This window comes from Apodemus sylvaticus, chromosome 7 (genome assembly GCF_947179515.1).
Source record: "Apodemus sylvaticus chromosome 7, mApoSyl1.1, whole genome shotgun sequence".
Lineage (NCBI taxonomy): Eukaryota > Metazoa > Chordata > Mammalia > Rodentia > Muridae > Apodemus > Apodemus sylvaticus.
This window is the reverse complement of record NC_067478.1, coordinates 67,040,506-67,052,779: the sequence shown is the minus strand read 5'-3', so window position 1 is coordinate 67,052,779 and position 12,274 is coordinate 67,040,506. Positions and strand designations below refer to the sequence as shown.

The window sequence follows — 12,274 nt, the reverse complement described above, 5'->3', positions numbered from 1 at the left end:
TCAGCACTCAGGAGGCAGGAAGACAAGTTCAAGGTCATGCTTGGCTACACAGAGTTCCAGGACAGCCTGGGAAGTGGGAGATACTATCTCAAAAAGCAAGTGAATATTGTAATATATCCACGGAACTTGCTGGAATTGTTCTGAAATAGCCTTAAAAAAAATGAATGAGAATAAAATCAAACCCAAATTCAAGGGCATCCAAAACTTAATAAGAAGTAAAACTGAATTTGAGGACTTCATTCACCTCATGACAGATGGTCTGCTCTTGTAGGTCCCGTCCCTAGAAGACAACAAGCTTGGTGGAATACCCCATACCTTAAAGGCTATAGCTGAGTGTGGTGGCCAGGTTTATGTCGACTTGACACAGTTAGAGTTATTTTGGAAGATGGCAACTAAATTGAGAAAATGCCCCCGCTAGACTGGCCTGTGGGCAAACCTGTGGTGCATTTTTTTTCTAATTGATGATGGGGGGCACCTCACTGTGGGAAGTGTCATCCCTGGCCTGGTGGTCCTAGGAGCTATAAGAAAACAGGCTGAGCAAGCCATGGGGAGCAAGCCAGTGAGCAGTGACTCTCCACAGCCTGTGCATCTGCTCCTGCCTCCAGGTTCCTGCCCTATGTGAGTCCTGTCCTGACAGACTTGGATATGAACTTTGAGTTGTAAAATGAAATCAATCCTTTCCTCCCCTGATTGCTTTTGGTCTGGGTGCTTCATCACAGTGACAACAACAACAACAACAACAAAACCTAAGGTACCTACTAATTTTGTCATATAAGTTGGCCCAAAAGAAGCTGGTGACAGGTTCCAAGGATTTAAAATTTTAGTAATATAAATGAACCAACAATTAGTCACATTATTAGCACAAATTTATTAATTTAGTCAAGCACACATATAGAATTTCAACCCTATTTAATATAGTAAATTTTTTCTCATTGTAAATGTATTGAAATCTTCATCTGTGTCATCCAAGACAACTTCTTCTTTATAAATACTGTCACTTTTTTGAGTTGCCTCATACAATTTGACTAAAGAATATTATTTAATCTTTTATCCATGATATTAGCAGTTTTTAACCTGTGGGTCTTGACCCCTGGGGGGGGGTCACATATCGGAAACTGCACATCAGATATTCATATTATAATTTATAGTGGCAGCAAAATTACAGTTATGAAGTAGCAGCGAAATAATTTTATGGTTGAGGGTCACTACAACATAAAGAACTATCTTAAAGGATCACAGCAGTAGGAAGGTTGAGAACCATTGCATTGTACAGAGGCTCTGAAAACAGCATCTCAAAACATAACTCCTCATCGAGTTGAGCACTGAAGGAGACTAGAAGGGCCCAGAAACAGGGCTCTGGAACCTCCTCCTGCCCTGCTCTCTGTCACCCTCTCTTTCTCCTAAAGCAGGCTGTAATACTCAGAAAATTCATGGTCTCATGCTCCTTTGTATATCCTGACTCCAGAGGCCCTGGTGCACATCCAAAAGAGAGTATGTTTGCAAAGAGAGACAAACATTTTGAGCAGACAGGCCTGCCCGGGGTTCCCACTTGGGTCCGTTTGCATTAGGCCACACTCCGTGTCCAATCATACATCTCAAATGCTGACCACTCTTCACAGAACTCGAGCACGAACACTGTTCTTGATGGGTCTAAATTTAGGCCTGTATTTCTGAAGTATCTCGTGCCATAGAAAGTGTGTCAGAAGCTTGTTACTGACAGCCATTCCTCAGCCTTCGGCACTCGAGTTTTTGAAACAAAGGTCTCCTATAGTCTGGTCTTGAATGTGCTGAATAGTTGAACATGGCTTCGAACCTTTGATTCTGCCTCCACCTCTTAAGTGCTGGGATTGTAGGTGTACTTAAAAATAATTCTGCCAATATCTTTGCTGTGTAAATCTCCCATCTGCCCAAGTATCCTGACTTATAGTCTCCTGTTTCTGTTTAAGTTATTTGAAGTACCCACCACTGCTCTCGGTTTTCTGTGCTGCTAGGGATATCATCCAGGGCTTTATGCATGCTGGGAAACATTTACCAATGAAGCCATACCCCCAGTCCTAGCAAACTTAGATCAAATAAATTCATTGTGTTTTCCCTCTTACTAACTGAATGCTGTGTGGTAGGTTAATGGCTGTGGCACTTCTGGTGGGTGAGGGACAGGATCTCACCTTTCCATCCCCACAGTTCAAAAGTTGCACTTGTTGAAGATGAGCTCAGTGCTGGCTGCCAAAGACTACATCCCAATGCATGGCCATCCATGGCTGTGTTATGTTTACAGTCTGCTTTTAACGACTTCACATGAGGGGCTGGAGAGATGGCTCAGGATTTAAGAGCACTTACTGCTGTTGCAGAGAACCTGCGTTTGGATCCCAGAACACACATGGGGTGACTCACAACCAACCCCCTATAACTGCAGCTCCTGGGGATCTCACACCCTCTTCTGGCTTCAGATAACCACTCACATAGCTACACACACACACACACACACACACACACACCACACTAGTAGTAGCAGTAGTAACTTTTAAACTTCTAACCATAGCCTCATGAGTGTTTGTTAGCATCTGAAAGACCAAACATCACCTCACTCCAGAAGAGATTTTGGGTCCAGCTGGGGTCACTGTGCACCTACACCTAAGAGTACACTTGGGAGTATAGCAATTCTGTTTCACCAGAGAAATAAGTGGGACTAGAGATGTGTAAGTGAGATTCAAAGTCTGTGTGCCCTCTGGTGTGCACACACACAGGGACAGCTACAGGATGGCCAGGGAGGCTGTTCCTCCCATGGAGCCCACAGGAGCCACATGAGAGGAACGGGTAGCTTGTACTGAACCAGATGTCTTAACTGTGCTACTGTTACAGAACTAACATGGAGTCAATCCACAGTCTTTTGAGATTAACAAAGGAAAAAGTTCTATAACACTAGAACTAGTGTACAACTGGTTCTCGCTAACACACAAAAGGGAACTGGCTTTGCTCAAAAAATGTTAACAGATCACACAGGTACTGGGCTTACACTTCCACACACAGTGTCATTCTCAACCCTGGCCCCAGATTATACTTTGAACAATTTAAACAGAGACCGGAGACTGCAAGTCTGGCTACTTAAACGGATGAGAGATTTACAAAGCAAAATATTGGCAGGATTATTTTTAAGCACAACAATGTTGCTCTTTTGAATAGTTATGATACAGAGTTGTCTTTCCTACCCTTTCTAACCAGCCAGCTTAGAACACTATTTATCTTCCATCTATATGGGAGGCAGCACTCCTTCAGCGAAATTCTACTTTGTGCAACTTAATGTTTCCTAAGCAAGCATATTAGCAAATCTTTTCTGTTTTTTTGTTTTGTTTTGCTTTGTTTTTTGTTCTGTTTTGTTTTTCGAGACCGGGTTTTTCTATGTGTAGCCCTGGCTGTCCTGGAACTCACTCTGTAAACCAGGCTAGCCTCGAACTCAGAAATCCACCTGCCTCTGCCTCCCAAGTGCTGGGATTAAAGGCGTGTGCCACCACCTGCCCAGCAGTAAATCTTTTCTGGCATTAATTTTACTACTTCAGGTTCCTCCGGCATCACTACCTCAGGTGAACTCTCAGACAAGGTGTGCTTGAGAGGCCCCCAAAGCACAGGTAGCCTGTCCTGAAGATTTTATGATGCCCTTGTGCTGAAACAAATATGGATCTCAGAAACCTAGCACCAGCTTCTCACTGCACTGGACTAACAATGGGCACAGAGGCATGGTCTAATTGTCCCCAAGCATCTAAATATCAACTGAGCCCAGGATGGCATTTCAATGACCTTCAGACACCGTTAGCTGGAAGACACATCACCATTTTCATGTACCAAAAAAGAGAGAAAATGATGCCAATTACAATCAGGAGATGCTGTTGCCTGGAAATGAATCCTAATTTTAGAGCTGCTAAAATGTTAGGCTGGAGTGTGTGCAGGGTCCAGGGAGCCTAGAGAGACAGATCGGTCATGGGTATGCCTGTCACATGTACGAGGGCCTGTGTTCAGTCCCCAGTACTCATGCAAAAAGTGTGTCTGTAATTTCAGTGCTGGGGAGATAGGAACTGGAGGACCCACTGAGGCTGTCAGGTTACCCAGCCTCCTGAATAACTGTGATGGTTAATACTGTCAACCTGACAAGATCTAGGGTCACCTAGGAGACAGGCTTCTGGGGGTGCTTGTGAGGGACTGTCTCGATTAGGAAAGAGAGGCAGGGAAGACTCAGAGTTCTTTCTGGGTTTGGGTCTTGGCTGTCTGAAAAGGAGAAAGCAAGCTGTGATCCATCTTTCTCTAGCAAGCTCTGGCCACCAGGAAGTCTCCTGCTGTGAAGGGTTATACCCTCAGAGAGCAAGCCCGGATAACGCCTTTCTCCCTTAAGGTGCTTTAGTCAGGGTATTTTATCACAGCAACAGGAAAACAATAAAGACAATAAATGTTAGAGGGTAGGGCTGTGCCAGAACTGGTGGATGAAGGAGCCCCTGTGCTGAGTGACAGTGGTAGCCACTGCTTAGGTCTGTTTACAGCGGTCACTCTCTGAACCTGTTATTCAACTCTTTTTTTTAAATAATAATTTTTAAAAGATTTACTTACTTATTTTATATATATGAGTATGCTGTCTTCAGACACACCAGAAGGGGATGTTAAATCCCATTACAGATGGTTGTGAGCCACCATGTGGTTGCTGGGAATTGAGCTCAAGACCTCTTAGTTTAACCCCTAAACCATGTCTCTAGACAACTCTTCAACTCTGTTCAACTCATCAAGAGGCCATCAAGAATGTCTGAATTTTACTCCATCTGGAAGCCTATGTACCTCCTCAAGAGATCCCAACACCAGCTGCTTGGGAAGCAGACCTCCAACACCCACATACAAAAACCAGGTGCAGCAGGGTATGAATTTAGTCTCATCACTGGGGAGGGAGAGGCAGGAGAATCCCTGATTCTCAGGAGACAGCCACGCACTAAATCAGTGAGCACCAGATTCTGTGAGTGACCCTGCCTCAAATAACAAAGTTGAGGACTCAGTATTAACCTCCTGCCTCTGCACATGCACAGATGTATGTGCACTTACATAAGCACACAGAATAATACATTTTATGTAATATACTTTACCATAATAGAAGTATCTTCTTTTAAGCATGTATTTTATAGCCTGGCCCAGAACTCATTTGAGGCTGGGTTTTTTTTTTCTTTATTTTATGTTATTTATTTTTTAAGATTTATTTATATGGAAGTACATTGTAGCTGTCTTCAGACACTCCAGAAGAGGGCATCAGATCTCATTATGGATGGTTGTGAGCCACCATGTGGTTGCTGGGATTTAAACTCAGGACCTTCGGAAGAACAGTCAGTGCTCTTAACCACTGAGCCATCTCTCCAGCCCTGTGCCTGTTTTAATACAAAAATTTATTCTTTCCAAATCTTGCAGAAGAAAAAACAAACAACCTAACAAGCATGTATCATGTATTTCCTGTTGCTGCCAATCCCTCTCTCTGCAGAGACACAGACTTGCTCAACCCAGCACTCTTGAGGTTATATAGATGGACATTCTAGATAAGAAAGGACTTGCCTGAGGTCACTGGACAAGGGCCTGGCAAAGTCAAGATGAAACAAGCTCTCTAAGCAACAGAGGGAACCTGCACATAGATGTCTGTAGAACTGGAAAATCCAGTAGCTCCACCCTGCGGGAGCCCAAGTCTGAGGGAAAAGAGCAAGCTCACAGGACAGTTGACAAGCTGGCTGCATCTGATGCCATTCCCTAGCTACAGGACACACTCCGATCTCAGCCAAGCTTCAGCCAGAGTCTGAACGCCCACCTCGGCAAACAGAAGCAACCTGCTGGGTCTCTTCACAATGTGTCTGCTGATCAAAGTGCAGGCAGTATGCTGTTAATAGGGCACAAAGTCAGTTTACTGAGTCCTGACTGGCCTGGGAAATTCTAGATAGGAAAATATCAGGAGAGGGGCTAGCAGCTGTGACACCTACTGGGGCGGGGGTTTCAAACCTAGAAAACAGTGTGTGTGTGTGTGTGTGTGTGTGTGTGTGTGTGTGTGTGTGTGTGTGTTGCACATGTGCATTTGTGTCACTGGGGACCAGTCATGCTATCAAATATTCAGTGATATTTGTGAACTGGAGAAAAAAAATGTTCTAGACCATCAGCCTTGGAGAGTGTCTGGTCAACAAGAATTAAGTCAAACTCTGAGGCACTCTAGTGTCTAGACAGATCTCAGTAGGGCCAGAGTGGCTATACAGGCTTCAAGAGGGCAGGCACTCCAGTTGATGGATGAAGGAAGGGCCTGTTCTACCTGCCTTGCTGGCTACACAGGGGCCTTCTCTGCGGCCAGCCCCAAGAGAAGCCTTCTGCTAGACTTGTCTGCACCAGAGGAATGTCCACACCCAGAGGCAACAGGCTTAGTGCTCACCCGCAGGCCAGATCACCTGCAGGGTTTGCTTTTCAACCCAGCTGTCCCTGTGGGGCACCCAGAGGGAGCCCAGGCCAGAATAATGGTCACTCATAACCTCTTTTCTGCAGCTCCCCGGGACAGGTGGAGGTGTGGGGATTGGGGCCTGTCTCAGGTCTCAAAGGTCTCTGACTGTTCACTTCTCCAGACCTTCAAGGTCTAGTCATGTCTGCTTCCTCAGGAGGAACACCAATCCCGTACTTAGTCTGACTTCAACGTCACCTTCGCTGACCACCTCCAAGCGGTCTTAGGGTCACAGCTGAGGTGCAGTTCTCCTGCTTAGCAGCTGGTACCCTTGGTGCACACCTTTAATCCTAGTACTTGGTAGTTTCAATTCTTGGCTTTGGTCCTCATAGGAGACTGGAAGACTTACTGAATAATGGATGAAGGCTCTCTCTCTCTCTCTCTCTCTCTCTCTCTCTCTCTCTCTCTCTGCCTAAAGCATGCCAGCATCAAGCCACTCAGTGGATGGGACCCAGACATTAACAGGACACTCATTCTGAGTCCTGAGGGTGTGGTCACTCTTTAAGCCACTATTTAGATGGCTCAATGGAAGACAGGACTCGGTCTATTTTTATGAGACCCTCTAAAACCTTATTGAGTATTCTCTCTGAGGTTACACTGGTCAGTTGACCTCCACTTACCCACGGGGTGAGGTGAGGCTGGTGAATGATCTAGAGATTTAGGCACTCTGCAGATGGGGCACACAACCACAGTGAGTTCCCCCAGAAGAATGGGAACACATAGACCGGTGAACAACTGGGTCAGATAGTCTGTGGACAAAGGAGCAAGGCTGAGTGGAAGAGACCTGCAGGGAAGCCTCGTGGAGGGAGTACCAGGGGAGGGTTCGGGTAGATTAGCTGTGGGCGTGGTATGTGTACAGTGTGAGAGCTCAGGAGCGGAAGGGACCCGTCAAGCAAAGGTTCAAAGGTGACCATAGTCTCTGAGCTCCTCAAATAGAAGAGCTCAGAGACTATGGTCACCTTTGAAATTGGCTATAGAGAGGCAGAGCTGGGGTGGGGGTGCGGTGTTAGGCGATGAGAGGGAACCTGGATCTCCCAGCGCATGTGGGTGTAGCTTTGCAGGTAAGGTTGCTCTGAGGTAATTTTCCTTCTCCACTGTTTTCCCAAGCCTGGTGGCTCACTCCCTTTGAGTGGAAAGCTATGAGGCCAGGCAAGAAAGACATGGGTGGAATATGGGGGGGGGTCCCACCCAGGGGTCCCACCCAGCTCCCTTCATCTCCTTCCCCATTCCTGCCCTTCAGGCCCCAGCCAGTCTACAAACAGGCTTGCCAGCCACACCCTGAACTTCCCCTTTCCTCTGCTTAGGGAACAGTGCTCAGGCTCAGCCCCACACAGGGCACACCCCTGCCTCAGGCCAGCCACCCTTCCAGGTGTGGTGAGGGCAGGGCCATCTTGGTCTGGGAAGGCTGCCAGTTCTCAAGGTCCTCTGCAGAGTGGCCCAGACTGGGACCCCTGACCCACTCCTGAGGGGCCTCCCAGCAGCCTGGATCCCGGAACGGGAGGAGCCAAACAGACAGGTCCACTTGTAGAGACCGAGAGAGCAAGGCAGAGCTGAATACAGGGTGTGGCGTAGAGTACAAGGCAAATAGCCTTCTGCCTTCTAAAGTGAGTTTTAAAACCAGAACCACTCTGTAATGATGGCCATGGGAACACTATGCATTTGTCAAACCCGCAGAAGGCATAGCACGGAAGAAACCCTAATAGAAACCAAAATCCTGTTAATAACACCATATCAGTATTGATTAGCTCTCATTTCTCTGGCTAGGGTGTGGTGATGTACGTCTGTATCCTAGCCAGAGGTGGAGGCAGGAGGAACAGGAGCTCAAGACCACCAGCCTTGGCTGCATGAGACTTTGTCTTAAGCAAAAGGATCTCTATCTCTATCTACATTATACATGCCACGTTAACAACAGCAGGCTGGGGAGAGAGCAGAGAGGGAGCCTGCGGAAGGCTCTGCACCTTCTGCACAACTGTAAATAACTAAAGCAACTGAGGAAAAGCATACAAGCCGGGCTTTCCCAGCACGTGCAAAGCCCTGGGTTTGATTTCCAGCACTGCATAAACTGCACAGTGTAGTGGGGCAAGCCCTAGAAGCGGGAATCAGAAGTTCAAGGTTATTCTCTGCTACATAGCAAGTTAGAAGCCAGCACATCAGACACTGTAAAAAAAAAAAAAAACTGAACCAAACCAAAAATCAAACAACATGACATTCTCAAAGAATTACTTAAAATATTGTATAAAACCAAAACCTAGGTCTACATTTAAAAAATTGGGGATCCTCACATAGGAATCTTGAACCCCAGTTCTCTTGATAAACATGAAACCTCACAACTCTGAGTCCACTAGTCAGAGTCTAGGAGGCCCTTGGTGACACAATTGATCGTCCAATCACAAGGAGAGAAACTGAGTAACTCCAGCTTGGGGCTCAGAGCACAGTCCTAGACCCCATTTCCCATAGGACTGGAAGAGGTGGGAACACTGTGAGAACCAAGGGCCCGGGGCAGTTTCTAGCCTCACAGGCCTGAGGTTTACAGATCTGCAGGCTGGAGGCCAGTGAGATGGCTCAGTGAGTAGAGGAGCTTGCGGCCAAGGACCCATCCCGTCAAGGAGAAAGCTAACTCCGTTAGCCTCTGACTTCCACAAGCATGCTGTGTCTCACATGTGTTCCCCACAGTCAATCAGTCAATCAATTAGTTAACATAAGTATTAAAAACTGTGGCCAAGTTTCAGAGGGGAAGTTAAAGCTTTAGATAAAATTGAGAGACAAAGAGAAGGATCTTTCAGAAGCCAAGAAGCACCTGAGTTTCCTCCAGAGGCGAGGAACACGAAGATCCTACAGGATAAGCCAGGCTGGTGGCCCTGGTAGAGCAAAACAAAGTTGGGGTGGGGTGAGGGCCAGGATTATCCTGAGCCTTGGTTTTTCTAGCTTGGCATGAGAAAAATTGCAGTGTGAAAAAGGAAGCCCTTGCTGCTCACACCCTCTGCGCTCACACCCTCTGCGCTCACACCCTCCCCCTCCCTCCCTCCCCCTCACACCCTCCCCCTCACACCCTCCCTGCTCACACCCCCCACTCTCCCCCTCACACCTTCCCCTCACACCCTCCCTGCTCACACCCCCCACTCACACTCTCCCCCTCACACCTTCCCCTCACACCCTCCCCTCACACCCTCCCCCTCACACCCCCACTCACACCCTCCCCCTCACACCTTCCCCTCACACCCTCCCCACTCACACCCTCCCACTCACACCCTCCCCCTCACACCCTCCCCCTCACACCTTCCCCTCACACACCCCCACTCACACCCTCCCCCTCACACCTTCCCCTCACACCCTCCCTGCTCATACCCTCCCCACTCACACTATCCCCACTCACACTCTCCCCCTCACACCTTCCCCTCACACCTCCCCCTCACACCCTCCCCTCACACCCTCCCCCTCACACCCCCACTCTCACACCCCCACTCACACCCTCCCCCTCACACCTTCCCCTCACACACCCCTACTCACACCCTCCCCCTCACACCTTCCCCTCACACCTTCCCTGCTCATACCCTCCCCACTCACACTATCCCCACTCACAACCTCCCCACTCATACCCTCCCTCTCACACCCTCCCTGCTCACACTCCAGGGCACATCAGACCCAAGGATGGTCCACGCTATGATATTGCCAAGGAGGGAGCCTCTGAGGAGCACAGGCAAGAAAGGAGGGTCAGACTCAGAGAGGGAGGCTAGAGAGTCCGGGTGAGATCTTGAGGTGAATTCTCCCCTCCTCCCACAAGTGCAGCAGCCTCAGAGATCTGAGAGTCCACTGGGAAAGGCCAGAGGCAGGCAAAGAGGACAACCTGTTTCTACATCCACGACCAACTTCAGTTCAAAAGTACTAGCATTTATTGATTGATTGGTTGGTTGGTTGGTTGGTTTTTTTTTTTTTTTCCAAGACAGGGTTTCTCTGTATAGCTCTGGATGTCCTAGAACTCAAAACTGGCTGAGTAGACCAGGCTGGCCTCAAACTCAGAAATCTGCCTGCCTCTGACTCCTAAGTGCTGGGATTAAAGGCGTGTGCCACCACTGCCTGACTCAGTTCAAAAGTACTAGTATTTATTTTTGGTCTTTTTGAAAAAAAGAAAACCCATTCACACAACTTGTGCTACGCATAGTACTGTAATTGTTCTCTTTCTGTGATTGCTGCCAATCCACCAGTGTACTGATTTCTTTTAAAAATTGCATTTATCAATGTATTTAGTATGTGTGTCCGTGTCTGTGTGTCTGTGTGTGTATATGTGCCAGCGTCAGTATGATGCAAAAGTCAGAGGACAACTTGTAGGAGTGAGTTTTCTTTTTCTATGGGTCCTGGGAATTGAACTCAGGTTACCAGGCTTGGAGGCAATCACCTTTATCAGCTGTGCCACATTGATGCCCCCTCAAACTGCTAAATTTCTATATCAATCTTTATCATGAATATATATTTATCAGAAGAGAGGCAGGAGACATTGCATCTAGTGATTTGGTAACACCCACGGTCTCAGGCATCCTGAGTCTCTGAATGCATCCCCTGTGGATAAGGGGACTTCTATGCCCCAGCAGATCTGTCAGATTCAGCCTGGAAGTGGCAGAGGGCCTCAGAGGCAGGTGGCCTGTGTGAGCTGGATGAAGAGGCGGGGAGTCCCCATCAGAACCAGGTAAGCACGGGCTCCTTGGTTGCCGGGACCAGAGGCTTCAGGGTGGCAGCAGGGGAAAGACAGGTAACCTCTGGCTGGGTGGCAAGGAAGATTCTATGTAGCAAATACAGACAGATTGTCAGCGTCCGGAGTGCTAGCCACTGCCCGGTGGAATGTCACCGGGCCAATCTTCAGTGCCGGCTCTCTCATCGACCATGTGTGTTCAACACTCTTCTATGTACACTTGGTCAATGGCCCACTTTCACATCCTTATCCCTTGAACGAGGAAGACAGGAGAAGTGGCACCAGCTCTTAAAAAGATGGATGTGGTACTTGATGGCGGACAGGCATCCAGTCGAGAGTGACTATTACCCTGTTACAGCCTCAGCCACCTCAGCTCTGAGGATGCTCTCCCTTCTCCCCTGTTCCTTCTGCCCTGTGCTTGTAAAGTCTCTGAAGACAGAGAGCGTCCCCTCAACCCTGTCACTTGCCCTATCCTGCACACCCCCTCCTCAGCACTGCTGGTTCTAGGCCACAAATGAGCAAATGAGGCAATCAGGGGGTTGCCATGGTGACCTCCCAGCTGGGCATTAGGACTCAGAGAGGGAGCTAAGCCTTTTTTTTTTTTTTTTTTTTTTTTTTTTTTTTTGGCAGCTATGGCAGTTTTTCTAAACATTTACCACTAGGCAATCACTGAACATCTGGAAAAGAGTGGGCGCTATTCCTTAGCACACTATACAGAAAAGCTGTCACAACACACCCATGCAAACCCAGACCTATAAAAAATGTTACAGACCTGTGCTAACTGACAGGAAACCGTGTCATGACAAGTTGTTAAAGGAAAAACAGGTTATGTAATGGCGTAAATCTTGTCATACCATCCATAGAAAGTCTGGTTGCATGTAACGGTTGTATTTGTGGACAGAAAATGTAAATGCTTAGAAGGCTGCTCCCCAGAGTGTTGGCTGGGGTTCTCTCAAGGCAGTGGGGGCAGGGCAGCCAACCTAGGGACTTCCTTTCTTTTCTAAGTTTTCTCCAATGTTGGGGTTGCCTCCCACTGAACCACACACGTATGGGGCCATCTTCAAAGCAACCATGCTGTCTAAATGAGACAGAAGAATGAGTCT

At 47.7% G+C, this 12,274-nt stretch overlaps 1 protein-coding gene across 2 annotated transcripts in view; it reads right to left on the bottom strand.

Annotated features, from left to right (window-relative positions):
* Paqr5 (progestin and adipoQ receptor family member 5) overlaps nt 1-12,274 on the bottom strand; it is a 71,228-nt gene that overhangs the window by 37,032 nt on the left and 21,922 nt on the right. Inside the window, exon 2 of one of the 2 annotated variants that reach the window (XM_052188106.1) lies at nt 7,108-7,236. The exons of the other annotated variant lie outside the window; for it this stretch is intronic. The gene's annotated coding sequence lies outside the window, so the exon portion shown is untranslated. The remainder of the gene's footprint in view (nt 1-7,107; nt 7,237-12,274) is intronic. 2 annotated transcript variants of the gene reach the window in all.